At 46.6% G+C, this 14,774-nt stretch overlaps 11 non-coding genes across 11 annotated transcripts; all 11 read right to left on the bottom strand.

Annotated features, from left to right (window-relative positions):
* Positions 1–533: 533 nt before the first annotated feature.
* Positions 534–724, bottom strand: LOC142285232 (U2 spliceosomal RNA). Its single transcript, XR_012746658.1, has one exon. It is a non-coding gene; the product is annotated as a U2 spliceosomal RNA (small nuclear RNA).
* A 1,117-nt stretch (positions 725–1,841) lies between these two features.
* On the bottom strand, positions 1,842–2,032 carry LOC142285220 (U2 spliceosomal RNA). The gene has a single exon (XR_012746648.1). It is a non-coding gene; the product is annotated as a U2 spliceosomal RNA (small nuclear RNA).
* A 1,117-nt stretch (positions 2,033–3,149) lies between these two features.
* LOC142285208 (U2 spliceosomal RNA) lies at positions 3,150–3,340 on the bottom strand. The gene has a single exon (XR_012746637.1). It is a non-coding gene; the product is annotated as a U2 spliceosomal RNA (small nuclear RNA).
* Positions 3,341–4,457: 1,117 nt separating this feature from the next.
* Positions 4,458–4,648, bottom strand: LOC142285197 (U2 spliceosomal RNA). The gene has a single exon (XR_012746626.1). It is a non-coding gene; the product is annotated as a U2 spliceosomal RNA (small nuclear RNA).
* Positions 4,649–5,765: 1,117 nt separating this feature from the next.
* Positions 5,766–5,956, bottom strand: LOC142285185 (U2 spliceosomal RNA). The gene has a single exon (XR_012746614.1). It is a non-coding gene; the product is annotated as a U2 spliceosomal RNA (small nuclear RNA).
* Positions 5,957–7,073: 1,117 nt separating this feature from the next.
* On the bottom strand, positions 7,074–7,264 carry LOC142285173 (U2 spliceosomal RNA). Its single transcript, XR_012746603.1, has one exon. It is a non-coding gene; the product is annotated as a U2 spliceosomal RNA (small nuclear RNA).
* Positions 7,265–8,381: 1,117 nt separating this feature from the next.
* On the bottom strand, positions 8,382–8,572 carry LOC142285292 (U2 spliceosomal RNA). The gene has a single exon (XR_012746708.1). It is a non-coding gene; the product is annotated as a U2 spliceosomal RNA (small nuclear RNA).
* A 1,117-nt stretch (positions 8,573–9,689) lies between these two features.
* Positions 9,690–9,880, bottom strand: LOC142285280 (U2 spliceosomal RNA). Its single transcript, XR_012746696.1, has one exon. It is a non-coding gene; the product is annotated as a U2 spliceosomal RNA (small nuclear RNA).
* Positions 9,881–10,997: 1,117 nt separating this feature from the next.
* On the bottom strand, positions 10,998–11,188 carry LOC142285268 (U2 spliceosomal RNA). The gene has a single exon (XR_012746685.1). It is a non-coding gene; the product is annotated as a U2 spliceosomal RNA (small nuclear RNA).
* A 1,117-nt stretch (positions 11,189–12,305) lies between these two features.
* LOC142285256 (U2 spliceosomal RNA) lies at positions 12,306–12,496 on the bottom strand. The gene has a single exon (XR_012746673.1). It is a non-coding gene; the product is annotated as a U2 spliceosomal RNA (small nuclear RNA).
* Positions 12,497–13,613: 1,117 nt separating this feature from the next.
* LOC142285222 (U2 spliceosomal RNA) lies at positions 13,614–13,803 on the bottom strand. The gene has a single exon (XR_012746650.1). It is a non-coding gene; the product is annotated as a U2 spliceosomal RNA (small nuclear RNA).
* Positions 13,804–14,774: the final 971 nt, after the last annotated feature.

Below are 14,774 nucleotides of genomic sequence, written 5' to 3'. Positions count from 1 at the left end.
GTTCCGTCTCTTCATGTTGTGCACTGTTCAAACCGAAAATACATCAACAGGCAGGCTACAGAAAAGCTTACTAACAAAGGTTAGAGAGGGGCTTTCTCAGAGGGCTTTTTACAGTTTGTCTATTCCCAATTAGCCGGTTTAGTATACTTAATGAAAGTACTAATTCTTTCATAGGCCGCCCATTCTTAGTATTTGACGTTCAGGTAACAACAGGTAACTTTATTTGGAGTGGAAGCAGAGAGATAACACCAGATGCCAATTGTAGATCCTCTCACACCTGTGGTCACTGCAGCATCTGACTCCACTTTGTCCAAAAGGGATCTATTCCATTCAATTACACATGATCTAGATTAGACTGACAACAAGATACTGCACGGGACATAGCAGAGTTGGTGAAGTTGAGTGGTGATGAGTTTGCTATTTGGATGAATAAAGCAAGTAAAAAGTGTGTTAGATAAAAATTCATTTCAATTCGCTAATCGGGCTAATATGAATCAGGTGAATCGAGTTCTGCTTTTGGAAACTGGGTTAAGAAGGGGTGCACCGTTCCTGGAGGTACTGCAATACCAGGTCAATGCGTGGAGTGGACAGAGCAAGCTCTTTTTCCATCTCCCTGTTCTAAAAATCCATTTAATATATGGTCCCCAGATAGGGGACGTATCAGATATTAAACTGATAAGAACAGATACTACACTTGATCTTAGCCAAAAGGCCGAGAAGCGATAACCAGAATTGGTTTGGGCCTCGAGTGGCACCCTGGCCTATGCCGGACACATCTTAGGGAGAGAGAGCGAGAGGGAGACAAACCCACGCCTACACAAGACATTTTGTCACCCAAGCCAACCCTTGAAAAGGCTGCTTTGCAGAGCAAAAACAAGAAGAATGGTGCGTTTTGCAGCCGCCGCCCACTGCAATGAATCTGAATAACTCCTCCTTTAGGGCGCAAGCAACTCCCCTCCCCCTTGCAGTCTTTCCAATTCACGATACAAAAAGACGGACAGGACAGGTTGCCTGACTTTCCGTCACTGCCACCCTTTGCCATCCTTACCCGTAGAAAGCCCTTTCATCATCCCCAAACCCTAATCTTTTCCCTTTCCTTCCCAGCCCCCAAACCCTGCCCTCTGTACCTTTCTCACCACCCGCTTCCCTTCTCCTGTCATCCCCCTACCACCCGGGAAAAAAAGAGATTGCCCCCTCCTTCCACTAGCCCACCCTCCCACCCAAAGAACAACTTCTTCTGCGCAGCTTGTTTTCTAGGCAGCAGCGCTATTGTGATGTCATCGGGGGGCATTGTGACAAGCCGCCAGTGTTCCGTCTCTTCATGTTGTGCACTGTTCAAACCGAAAATACATCAACAGGCAGGCTACAGAAAAGCTTACTAACAAAGGTTAGAGAGGGGCTTTCTCAGAGGGCTTTTTACAGTTTGTCTATTCCCAATTAGCCGGTTTAGTATACTTAATGAAAGTACTAATTCTTTCATAGGCCGCCCATTCTTAGTATTTGACGTTCAGGTAACAACAGGTAACTTTATTTGGAGTGGAAGCAGAGAGATAACACCAGATGCCAATTGTAGATCCTCTCACACCTGTGGTCACTGCAGCATCTGACTCCACTTTGTCCAAAAGGGATCTATTCCATTCAATTACACATGATCTAGATTAGACTGACAACAAGATACTGCACGGGACATAGCAGAGTTGGTGAAGTTGAGTGGTGATGAGTTTGCTATTTGGATGAATAAAGCAAGTAAAAAGTGTGTTAGATAAAAATTCATTTCAATTCGCTAATCGGGCTAATATGAATCAGGTGAATCGAGTTCTGCTTTTGGAAACTGGGTTAAGAAGGGGTGCACCGTTCCTGGAGGTACTGCAATACCAGGTCAATGCGTGGAGTGGACAGAGCAAGCTCTTTTTCCATCTCCCTGTTCTAAAAATCCATTTAATATATGGTCCCCAGATAGGGGACGTATCAGATATTAAACTGATAAGAACAGATACTACACTTGATCTTAGCCAAAAGGCCGAGAAGCGATAACCAGAATTGGTTTGGGCCTCGAGTGGCACCCTGGCCTATGCCGGACACATCTTAGGGAGAGAGAGCGAGAGGGAGACAAACCCACGCCTACACAAGACATTTTGTCACCCAAGCCAACCCTTGAAAAGGCTGCTTTGCAGAGCAAAAACAAGAAGAATGGTGCGTTTTGCAGCCGCCGCCCACTGCAATGAATCTGAATAACTCCTCCTTTAGGGCGCAAGCAACTCCCCTCCCCCTTGCAGTCTTTCCAATTCACGATACAAAAAGACGGACAGGACAGGTTGCCTGACTTTCCGTCACTGCCACCCTTTGCCATCCTTACCCGTAGAAAGCCCTTTCATCATCCCCAAACCCTAATCTTTTCCCTTTCCTTCCCAGCCCCCAAACCCTGCCCTCTGTACCTTTCTCACCACCCGCTTCCCTTCTCCTGTCATCCCCCTACCACCCGGGAAAAAAAGAGATTGCCCCCTCCTTCCACTAGCCCACCCTCCCACCCAAAGAACAACTTCTTCTGCGCAGCTTGTTTTCTAGGCAGCAGCGCTATTGTGATGTCATCGGGGGGCATTGTGACAAGCCGCCAGTGTTCCGTCTCTTCATGTTGTGCACTGTTCAAACCGAAAATACATCAACAGGCAGGCTACAGAAAAGCTTACTAACAAAGGTTAGAGAGGGGCTTTCTCAGAGGGCTTTTTACAGTTTGTCTATTCCCAATTAGCCGGTTTAGTATACTTAATGAAAGTACTAATTCTTTCATAGGCCGCCCATTCTTAGTATTTGACGTTCAGGTAACAACAGGTAACTTTATTTGGAGTGGAAGCAGAGAGATAACACCAGATGCCAATTGTAGATCCTCTCACACCTGTGGTCACTGCAGCATCTGACTCCACTTTGTCCAAAAGGGATCTATTCCATTCAATTACACATGATCTAGATTAGACTGACAACAAGATACTGCACGGGACATAGCAGAGTTGGTGAAGTTGAGTGGTGATGAGTTTGCTATTTGGATGAATAAAGCAAGTAAAAAGTGTGTTAGATAAAAATTCATTTCAATTCGCTAATCGGGCTAATATGAATCAGGTGAATCGAGTTCTGCTTTTGGAAACTGGGTTAAGAAGGGGTGCACCGTTCCTGGAGGTACTGCAATACCAGGTCAATGCGTGGAGTGGACAGAGCAAGCTCTTTTTCCATCTCCCTGTTCTAAAAATCCATTTAATATATGGTCCCCAGATAGGGGACGTATCAGATATTAAACTGATAAGAACAGATACTACACTTGATCTTAGCCAAAAGGCCGAGAAGCGATAACCAGAATTGGTTTGGGCCTCGAGTGGCACCCTGGCCTATGCCGGACACATCTTAGGGAGAGAGAGCGAGAGGGAGACAAACCCACGCCTACACAAGACATTTTGTCACCCAAGCCAACCCTTGAAAAGGCTGCTTTGCAGAGCAAAAACAAGAAGAATGGTGCGTTTTGCAGCCGCCGCCCACTGCAATGAATCTGAATAACTCCTCCTTTAGGGCGCAAGCAACTCCCCTCCCCCTTGCAGTCTTTCCAATTCACGATACAAAAAGACGGACAGGACAGGTTGCCTGACTTTCCGTCACTGCCACCCTTTGCCATCCTTACCCGTAGAAAGCCCTTTCATCATCCCCAAACCCTAATCTTTTCCCTTTCCTTCCCAGCCCCCAAACCCTGCCCTCTGTACCTTTCTCACCACCCGCTTCCCTTCTCCTGTCATCCCCCTACCACCCGGGAAAAAAAGAGATTGCCCCCTCCTTCCACTAGCCCACCCTCCCACCCAAAGAACAACTTCTTCTGCGCAGCTTGTTTTCTAGGCAGCAGCGCTATTGTGATGTCATCGGGGGGCATTGTGACAAGCCGCCAGTGTTCCGTCTCTTCATGTTGTGCACTGTTCAAACCGAAAATACATCAACAGGCAGGCTACAGAAAAGCTTACTAACAAAGGTTAGAGAGGGGCTTTCTCAGAGGGCTTTTTACAGTTTGTCTATTCCCAATTAGCCGGTTTAGTATACTTAATGAAAGTACTAATTCTTTCATAGGCCGCCCATTCTTAGTATTTGACGTTCAGGTAACAACAGGTAACTTTATTTGGAGTGGAAGCAGAGAGATAACACCAGATGCCAATTGTAGATCCTCTCACACCTGTGGTCACTGCAGCATCTGACTCCACTTTGTCCAAAAGGGATCTATTCCATTCAATTACACATGATCTAGATTAGACTGACAACAAGATACTGCACGGGACATAGCAGAGTTGGTGAAGTTGAGTGGTGATGAGTTTGCTATTTGGATGAATAAAGCAAGTAAAAAGTGTGTTAGATAAAAATTCATTTCAATTCGCTAATCGGGCTAATATGAATCAGGTGAATCGAGTTCTGCTTTTGGAAACTGGGTTAAGAAGGGGTGCACCGTTCCTGGAGGTACTGCAATACCAGGTCAATGCGTGGAGTGGACAGAGCAAGCTCTTTTTCCATCTCCCTGTTCTAAAAATCCATTTAATATATGGTCCCCAGATAGGGGACGTATCAGATATTAAACTGATAAGAACAGATACTACACTTGATCTTAGCCAAAAGGCCGAGAAGCGATAACCAGAATTGGTTTGGGCCTCGAGTGGCACCCTGGCCTATGCCGGACACATCTTAGGGAGAGAGAGCGAGAGGGAGACAAACCCACGCCTACACAAGACATTTTGTCACCCAAGCCAACCCTTGAAAAGGCTGCTTTGCAGAGCAAAAACAAGAAGAATGGTGCGTTTTGCAGCCGCCGCCCACTGCAATGAATCTGAATAACTCCTCCTTTAGGGCGCAAGCAACTCCCCTCCCCCTTGCAGTCTTTCCAATTCACGATACAAAAAGACGGACAGGACAGGTTGCCTGACTTTCCGTCACTGCCACCCTTTGCCATCCTTACCCGTAGAAAGCCCTTTCATCATCCCCAAACCCTAATCTTTTCCCTTTCCTTCCCAGCCCCCAAACCCTGCCCTCTGTACCTTTCTCACCACCCGCTTCCCTTCTCCTGTCATCCCCCTACCACCCGGGAAAAAAAGAGATTGCCCCCTCCTTCCACTAGCCCACCCTCCCACCCAAAGAACAACTTCTTCTGCGCAGCTTGTTTTCTAGGCAGCAGCGCTATTGTGATGTCATCGGGGGGCATTGTGACAAGCCGCCAGTGTTCCGTCTCTTCATGTTGTGCACTGTTCAAACCGAAAATACATCAACAGGCAGGCTACAGAAAAGCTTACTAACAAAGGTTAGAGAGGGGCTTTCTCAGAGGGCTTTTTACAGTTTGTCTATTCCCAATTAGCCGGTTTAGTATACTTAATGAAAGTACTAATTCTTTCATAGGCCGCCCATTCTTAGTATTTGACGTTCAGGTAACAACAGGTAACTTTATTTGGAGTGGAAGCAGAGAGATAACACCAGATGCCAATTGTAGATCCTCTCACACCTGTGGTCACTGCAGCATCTGACTCCACTTTGTCCAAAAGGGATCTATTCCATTCAATTACACATGATCTAGATTAGACTGACAACAAGATACTGCACGGGACATAGCAGAGTTGGTGAAGTTGAGTGGTGATGAGTTTGCTATTTGGATGAATAAAGCAAGTAAAAAGTGTGTTAGATAAAAATTCATTTCAATTCGCTAATCGGGCTAATATGAATCAGGTGAATCGAGTTCTGCTTTTGGAAACTGGGTTAAGAAGGGGTGCACCGTTCCTGGAGGTACTGCAATACCAGGTCAATGCGTGGAGTGGACAGAGCAAGCTCTTTTTCCATCTCCCTGTTCTAAAAATCCATTTAATATATGGTCCCCAGATAGGGGACGTATCAGATATTAAACTGATAAGAACAGATACTACACTTGATCTTAGCCAAAAGGCCGAGAAGCGATAACCAGAATTGGTTTGGGCCTCGAGTGGCACCCTGGCCTATGCCGGACACATCTTAGGGAGAGAGAGCGAGAGGGAGACAAACCCACGCCTACACAAGACATTTTGTCACCCAAGCCAACCCTTGAAAAGGCTGCTTTGCAGAGCAAAAACAAGAAGAATGGTGCGTTTTGCAGCCGCCGCCCACTGCAATGAATCTGAATAACTCCTCCTTTAGGGCGCAAGCAACTCCCCTCCCCCTTGCAGTCTTTCCAATTCACGATACAAAAAGACGGACAGGACAGGTTGCCTGACTTTCCGTCACTGCCACCCTTTGCCATCCTTACCCGTAGAAAGCCCTTTCATCATCCCCAAACCCTAATCTTTTCCCTTTCCTTCCCAGCCCCCAAACCCTGCCCTCTGTACCTTTCTCACCACCCGCTTCCCTTCTCCTGTCATCCCCCTACCACCCGGGAAAAAAAGAGATTGCCCCCTCCTTCCACTAGCCCACCCTCCCACCCAAAGAACAACTTCTTCTGCGCAGCTTGTTTTCTAGGCAGCAGCGCTATTGTGATGTCATCGGGGGGCATTGTGACAAGCCGCCAGTGTTCCGTCTCTTCATGTTGTGCACTGTTCAAACCGAAAATACATCAACAGGCAGGCTACAGAAAAGCTTACTAACAAAGGTTAGAGAGGGGCTTTCTCAGAGGGCTTTTTACAGTTTGTCTATTCCCAATTAGCCGGTTTAGTATACTTAATGAAAGTACTAATTCTTTCATAGGCCGCCCATTCTTAGTATTTGACGTTCAGGTAACAACAGGTAACTTTATTTGGAGTGGAAGCAGAGAGATAACACCAGATGCCAATTGTAGATCCTCTCACACCTGTGGTCACTGCAGCATCTGACTCCACTTTGTCCAAAAGGGATCTATTCCATTCAATTACACATGATCTAGATTAGACTGACAACAAGATACTGCACGGGACATAGCAGAGTTGGTGAAGTTGAGTGGTGATGAGTTTGCTATTTGGATGAATAAAGCAAGTAAAAAGTGTGTTAGATAAAAATTCATTTCAATTCGCTAATCGGGCTAATATGAATCAGGTGAATCGAGTTCTGCTTTTGGAAACTGGGTTAAGAAGGGGTGCACCGTTCCTGGAGGTACTGCAATACCAGGTCAATGCGTGGAGTGGACAGAGCAAGCTCTTTTTCCATCTCCCTGTTCTAAAAATCCATTTAATATATGGTCCCCAGATAGGGGACGTATCAGATATTAAACTGATAAGAACAGATACTACACTTGATCTTAGCCAAAAGGCCGAGAAGCGATAACCAGAATTGGTTTGGGCCTCGAGTGGCACCCTGGCCTATGCCGGACACATCTTAGGGAGAGAGAGCGAGAGGGAGACAAACCCACGCCTACACAAGACATTTTGTCACCCAAGCCAACCCTTGAAAAGGCTGCTTTGCAGAGCAAAAACAAGAAGAATGGTGCGTTTTGCAGCCGCCGCCCACTGCAATGAATCTGAATAACTCCTCCTTTAGGGCGCAAGCAACTCCCCTCCCCCTTGCAGTCTTTCCAATTCACGATACAAAAAGACGGACAGGACAGGTTGCCTGACTTTCCGTCACTGCCACCCTTTGCCATCCTTACCCGTAGAAAGCCCTTTCATCATCCCCAAACCCTAATCTTTTCCCTTTCCTTCCCAGCCCCCAAACCCTGCCCTCTGTACCTTTCTCACCACCCGCTTCCCTTCTCCTGTCATCCCCCTACCACCCGGGAAAAAAAGAGATTGCCCCCTCCTTCCACTAGCCCACCCTCCCACCCAAAGAACAACTTCTTCTGCGCAGCTTGTTTTCTAGGCAGCAGCGCTATTGTGATGTCATCGGGGGGCATTGTGACAAGCCGCCAGTGTTCCGTCTCTTCATGTTGTGCACTGTTCAAACCGAAAATACATCAACAGGCAGGCTACAGAAAAGCTTACTAACAAAGGTTAGAGAGGGGCTTTCTCAGAGGGCTTTTTACAGTTTGTCTATTCCCAATTAGCCGGTTTAGTATACTTAATGAAAGTACTAATTCTTTCATAGGCCGCCCATTCTTAGTATTTGACGTTCAGGTAACAACAGGTAACTTTATTTGGAGTGGAAGCAGAGAGATAACACCAGATGCCAATTGTAGATCCTCTCACACCTGTGGTCACTGCAGCATCTGACTCCACTTTGTCCAAAAGGGATCTATTCCATTCAATTACACATGATCTAGATTAGACTGACAACAAGATACTGCACGGGACATAGCAGAGTTGGTGAAGTTGAGTGGTGATGAGTTTGCTATTTGGATGAATAAAGCAAGTAAAAAGTGTGTTAGATAAAAATTCATTTCAATTCGCTAATCGGGCTAATATGAATCAGGTGAATCGAGTTCTGCTTTTGGAAACTGGGTTAAGAAGGGGTGCACCGTTCCTGGAGGTACTGCAATACCAGGTCAATGCGTGGAGTGGACAGAGCAAGCTCTTTTTCCATCTCCCTGTTCTAAAAATCCATTTAATATATGGTCCCCAGATAGGGGACGTATCAGATATTAAACTGATAAGAACAGATACTACACTTGATCTTAGCCAAAAGGCCGAGAAGCGATAACCAGAATTGGTTTGGGCCTCGAGTGGCACCCTGGCCTATGCCGGACACATCTTAGGGAGAGAGAGCGAGAGGGAGACAAACCCACGCCTACACAAGACATTTTGTCACCCAAGCCAACCCTTGAAAAGGCTGCTTTGCAGAGCAAAAACAAGAAGAATGGTGCGTTTTGCAGCCGCCGCCCACTGCAATGAATCTGAATAACTCCTCCTTTAGGGCGCAAGCAACTCCCCTCCCCCTTGCAGTCTTTCCAATTCACGATACAAAAAGACGGACAGGACAGGTTGCCTGACTTTCCGTCACTGCCACCCTTTGCCATCCTTACCCGTAGAAAGCCCTTTCATCATCCCCAAACCCTAATCTTTTCCCTTTCCTTCCCAGCCCCCAAACCCTGCCCTCTGTACCTTTCTCACCACCCGCTTCCCTTCTCCTGTCATCCCCCTACCACCCGGGAAAAAAAGAGATTGCCCCCTCCTTCCACTAGCCCACCCTCCCACCCAAAGAACAACTTCTTCTGCGCAGCTTGTTTTCTAGGCAGCAGCGCTATTGTGATGTCATCGGGGGGCATTGTGACAAGCCGCCAGTGTTCCGTCTCTTCATGTTGTGCACTGTTCAAACCGAAAATACATCAACAGGCAGGCTACAGAAAAGCTTACTAACAAAGGTTAGAGAGGGGCTTTCTCAGAGGGCTTTTTACAGTTTGTCTATTCCCAATTAGCCGGTTTAGTATACTTAATGAAAGTACTAATTCTTTCATAGGCCGCCCATTCTTAGTATTTGACGTTCAGGTAACAACAGGTAACTTTATTTGGAGTGGAAGCAGAGAGATAACACCAGATGCCAATTGTAGATCCTCTCACACCTGTGGTCACTGCAGCATCTGACTCCACTTTGTCCAAAAGGGATCTATTCCATTCAATTACACATGATCTAGATTAGACTGACAACAAGATACTGCACGGGACATAGCAGAGTTGGTGAAGTTGAGTGGTGATGAGTTTGCTATTTGGATGAATAAAGCAAGTAAAAAGTGTGTTAGATAAAAATTCATTTCAATTCGCTAATCGGGCTAATATGAATCAGGTGAATCGAGTTCTGCTTTTGGAAACTGGGTTAAGAAGGGGTGCACCGTTCCTGGAGGTACTGCAATACCAGGTCAATGCGTGGAGTGGACAGAGCAAGCTCTTTTTCCATCTCCCTGTTCTAAAAATCCATTTAATATATGGTCCCCAGATAGGGGACGTATCAGATATTAAACTGATAAGAACAGATACTACACTTGATCTTAGCCAAAAGGCCGAGAAGCGATAACCAGAATTGGTTTGGGCCTCGAGTGGCACCCTGGCCTATGCCGGACACATCTTAGGGAGAGAGAGCGAGAGGGAGACAAACCCACGCCTACACAAGACATTTTGTCACCCAAGCCAACCCTTGAAAAGGCTGCTTTGCAGAGCAAAAACAAGAAGAATGGTGCGTTTTGCAGCCGCCGCCCACTGCAATGAATCTGAATAACTCCTCCTTTAGGGCGCAAGCAACTCCCCTCCCCCTTGCAGTCTTTCCAATTCACGATACAAAAAGACGGACAGGACAGGTTGCCTGACTTTCCGTCACTGCCACCCTTTGCCATCCTTACCCGTAGAAAGCCCTTTCATCATCCCCAAACCCTAATCTTTTCCCTTTCCTTCCCAGCCCCCAAACCCTGCCCTCTGTACCTTTCTCACCACCCGCTTCCCTTCTCCTGTCATCCCCCTACCACCCGGGAAAAAAAGAGATTGCCCCCTCCTTCCACTAGCCCACCCTCCCACCCAAAGAACAACTTCTTCTGCGCAGCTTGTTTTCTAGGCAGCAGCGCTATTGTGATGTCATCGGGGGGCATTGTGACAAGCCGCCAGTGTTCCGTCTCTTCATGTTGTGCACTGTTCAAACCGAAAATACATCAACAGGCAGGCTACAGAAAAGCTTACTAACAAAGGTTAGAGAGGGGCTTTCTCAGAGGGCTTTTTACAGTTTGTCTATTCCCAATTAGCCGGTTTAGTATACTTAATGAAAGTACTAATTCTTTCATAGGCCGCCCATTCTTAGTATTTGACGTTCAGGTAACAACAGGTAACTTTATTTGGAGTGGAAGCAGAGAGATAACACCAGATGCCAATTGTAGATCCTCTCACACCTGTGGTCACTGCAGCATCTGACTCCACTTTGTCCAAAAGGGATCTATTCCATTCAATTACACATGATCTAGATTAGACTGACAACAAGATACTGCACGGGACATAGCAGAGTTGGTGAAGTTGAGTGGTGATGAGTTTGCTATTTGGATGAATAAAGCAAGTAAAAAGTGTGTTAGATAAAAATTCATTTCAATTCGCTAATCGGGCTAATATGAATCAGGTGAATCGAGTTCTGCTTTTGGAAACTGGGTTAAGAAGGGGTGCACCGTTCCTGGAGGTACTGCAATACCAGGTCAATGCGTGGAGTGGACAGAGCAAGCTCTTTTTCCATCTCCCTGTTCTAAAAATCCATTTAATATATGGTCCCCAGATAGGGGACGTATCAGATATTAAACTGATAAGAACAGATACTACACTTGATCTTAGCCAAAAGGCCGAGAAGCGATAACCAGAATTGGTTTGGGCCTCGAGTGGCACCCTGGCCTATGCCGGACACATCTTAGGGAGAGAGAGCGAGAGGGAGACAAACCCACGCCTACACAAGACATTTTGTCACCCAAGCCAACCCTTGAAAAGGCTGCTTTGCAGAGCAAAAACAAGAAGAATGGTGCGTTTTGCAGCCGCCGCCCACTGCAATGAATCTGAATAACTCCTCCTTTAGGGCGCAAGCAACTCCCCTCCCCCTTGCAGTCTTTCCAATTCACGATACAAAAAGACGGACAGGACAGGTTGCCTGACTTTCCGTCACTGCCACCCTTTGCCATCCTTACCCGTAGAAAGCCCTTTCATCATCCCCAAACCCTAATCTTTTCCCTTTCCTTCCCAGCCCCCAAACCCTGCCCTCTGTACCTTTCTCACCACCCGCTTCCCTTCTCCTGTCATCCCCCTACCACCCGGGAAAAAAAGAGATTGCCCCCTCCTTCCACTAGCCCACCCTCCCACCCAAAGAACAACTTCTTCTGCGCAGCTTGTTTTCTAGGCAGCAGCGCTATTGTGATGTCATCGGGGGGCATTGTGACAAGCCGCCAGTGTTCCGTCTCTTCATGTTGTGCACTGTTCAAACCGAAAATACATCAACAGGCAGGCTACAGAAAAGCTTACTAACAAAGGTTAGAGAGGGGCTTTCTCAGAGGGCTTTTTACAGTTTGTCTATTCCCAATTAGCCGGTTTAGTATACTTAATGAAAGTACTAATTCTTTCATAGGCCGCCCATTCTTAGTATTTGACGTTCAGGTAACAACAGGTAACTTTATTTGGAGTGGAAGCAGAGAGATAACACCAGATGCCAATTGTAGATCCTCTCACACCTGTGGTCACTGCAGCATCTGACTCCACTTTGTCCAAAAGGGATCTATTCCATTCAATTACACATGATCTAGATTAGACTGACAACAAGATACTGCACGGGACATAGCAGAGTTGGTGAAGTTGAGTGGTGATGAGTTTGCTATTTGGATGAATAAAGCAAGTAAAAAGTGTGTTAGATAAAAATTCATTTCAATTCGCTAATCGGGCTAATATGAATCAGGTGAATCGAGTTCTGCTTTTGGAAACTGGGTTAAGAAGGGGTGCACCGTTCCTGGAGGTACTGCAATACCAGGTCAATGCGTGGAGTGGACAGAGCAAGCTCTTTTTCCATCTCCCTGTTCTAAAAATCCATTTAATATATGGTCCCCAGATAGGGGACGTATCAGATATTAAACTGATAAGAACAGATACTACACTTGATCTTAGCCAAAAGGCCGAGAAGCGATAACCAGAATTGGTTTGGGCCTCGAGTGGCACCCTGGCCTATGCCGGACACATCTTAGGGAGAGAGAGCGAGAGGGAGACAAACCCACGCCTACACAAGACATTTTGTCACCCAAGCCAACCCTTGAAAAGGCTGCTTTGCAGAGCAAAAACAAGAAGAATGGTGCGTTTTGCAGCCGCCGCCCACTGCAATGAATCTGAATAACTCCTCCTTTAGGGCGCAAGCAACTCCCCTCCCCCTTGCAGTCTTTCCAATTCACGATACAAAAAGACGGACAGGACAGGTTGCCTGACTTTCCGTCACTGCCACCCTTTGCCATCCTTACCCGTAGAAAGCCCTTTCATCATCCCCAAACCCTAATCTTTTCCCTTTCCTTCCCAGCCCCCAAACCCTGCCCTCTGTACCTTTCTCACCACCCGCTTCCCTTCTCCTGTCATCCCCCTACCACCCGGGAAAAAAAGAGATTGCCCCCTCCTTCCACTAGCCCACCCTCCCACCCAAAGAACAACTTCTTCTGCGCAGCTTGTTTTCTAGGCAGCAGCGCTATTGTGATGTCATCGGGGGGCATTGTGACAAGCCGCCAGTGTTCCGTCTCTTCATGTTGTGCACTGTTCAAACCGAAAATACATCAACAGGCAGGCTACAGAAAAGCTTACTAACAAAGGTTAGAGAGGGGCTTTCTCAGAGGGCTTTTTACAGTTTGTCTATTCCCAATTAGCCGGTTTAGTATACTTAATGAAAGTACTAATTCTTTCATAGGCCGCCCATTCTTAGTATTTGACGTTCAGGTAACAACAGGTAACTTTATTTGGAGTGGAAGCAGAGAGATAACACCAGATGCCAATTGTAGATCCTCTCACACCTGTGGTCACTGCAGCATCTGACTCCACTTTGTCCAAAAGGGATCTATTCCATTCAATTACACATGATCTAGATTAGACTGACAACAAGATACTGCACGGGACATAGCAGAGTTGGTGAAGTTGAGTGGTGATGAGTTTGCTATTTGGATGAATAAAGCAAGTAAAAAGTGTGTTAGATAAAAATTCATTTCAATTCGCTAATCGGGCTAATATGAATCAGGTGAATCGAGTTCTGCTTTTGGAAACTGGGTTAAGAAGGGGTGCACCGTTCCTGGAGGTACTGCAATACCAGGTCAATGCGTGGAGTGGACAGAGCAAGCTCTTTTTCCATCTCCTGTTCTAAAAATCCATTTAATATATGGTCCCCAGATAGGGGACGTATCAGATATTAAACTGATAAGAACAGATACTACACTTGATCTTAGCCAAAAGGCCGAGAAGCGATAACCAGAATTGGTTTGGGCCTCGAGTGGCACCCTGGCCTATGCCGGACACATCTTAGGGAGAGAGAGCGAGAGGGAGACAAACCCACGCCTACACAAGACATTTTGTCACCCAAGCCAACCTTGAAAAGGCTGCTTTGCAGAGCAAAAACAAGAAGAATGGTGCGTTTTGCAGCCGCCGCCCACTGCAATGAATCTGAATAACTCCTCCTTTAGGGCGCAAGCAACTCCCCTCCCCCTTGCAGTCTTTCCAATTCACGATACAAAAAGACGGACAGGACAGGTTGCCTGACTTTCCGTCACTGCCACCCTTTGCCATCCTTACCCGTAGAAAGCCTTTCATCATCCCCAACCCTAATCTTTTCCCTTTCCTTCCCAGCCCCCAAACCCTGCCCTCTGTACCTTTCTCACCACCCGCTTCCCTTCTCCTGTCATCCCCCTACCACCCGGGAAAAAAAGAGATTGCCCCCTCCTTCCACTAGCCCACCCTCCCACCCAAAGAACAACTTCTTCTGCGCAGCTTGTTTTCTAGGCAGCAGCGCTATTGTGATGTCATCGGGGGGCATTGTGACAAGCCGCCAGTGTTCCGTCTCTTCATGTTGTGCACTGTTCAAACCGAAAATACATCAACAGGCAGGCTACAGAAAAGCTTACTAACAAAGGTTAGAGAGGGGCTTTCTCAGAGGGCTTTTTACAGTTTGTCTATTCCCAATTAGCCGGTTTAGTATACTTAATGAAAGTACTAATTCTTTCATAGGCCGCCCATTCTTAGTATTTGACGTTCAGGTAACAACAGGTAACTTTATTTGGAGTGGAAGCAGAGAGATAACACCAGATGCCAATTGTAGATCCTCTCACACCTTGTGGTCACTGCAGCATCTGACTCCACTTTGTCCAAAAGGGATCTATTCCATTCAATTACACATGATCTAGATTAGACTGACAACAAGATACTGCACGGGACATAGCAGAG

This window comes from Anomaloglossus baeobatrachus, unplaced genomic scaffold (genome assembly GCF_048569485.1).
Source record: "Anomaloglossus baeobatrachus isolate aAnoBae1 unplaced genomic scaffold, aAnoBae1.hap1 Scaffold_597, whole genome shotgun sequence".
NCBI lineage: Eukaryota > Metazoa > Chordata > Amphibia > Anura > Aromobatidae > Anomaloglossus > Anomaloglossus baeobatrachus.
The sequence above is the reverse complement of the archived record's forward strand: the minus strand, read 5'-3'. Positions and strand labels throughout refer to the sequence as shown.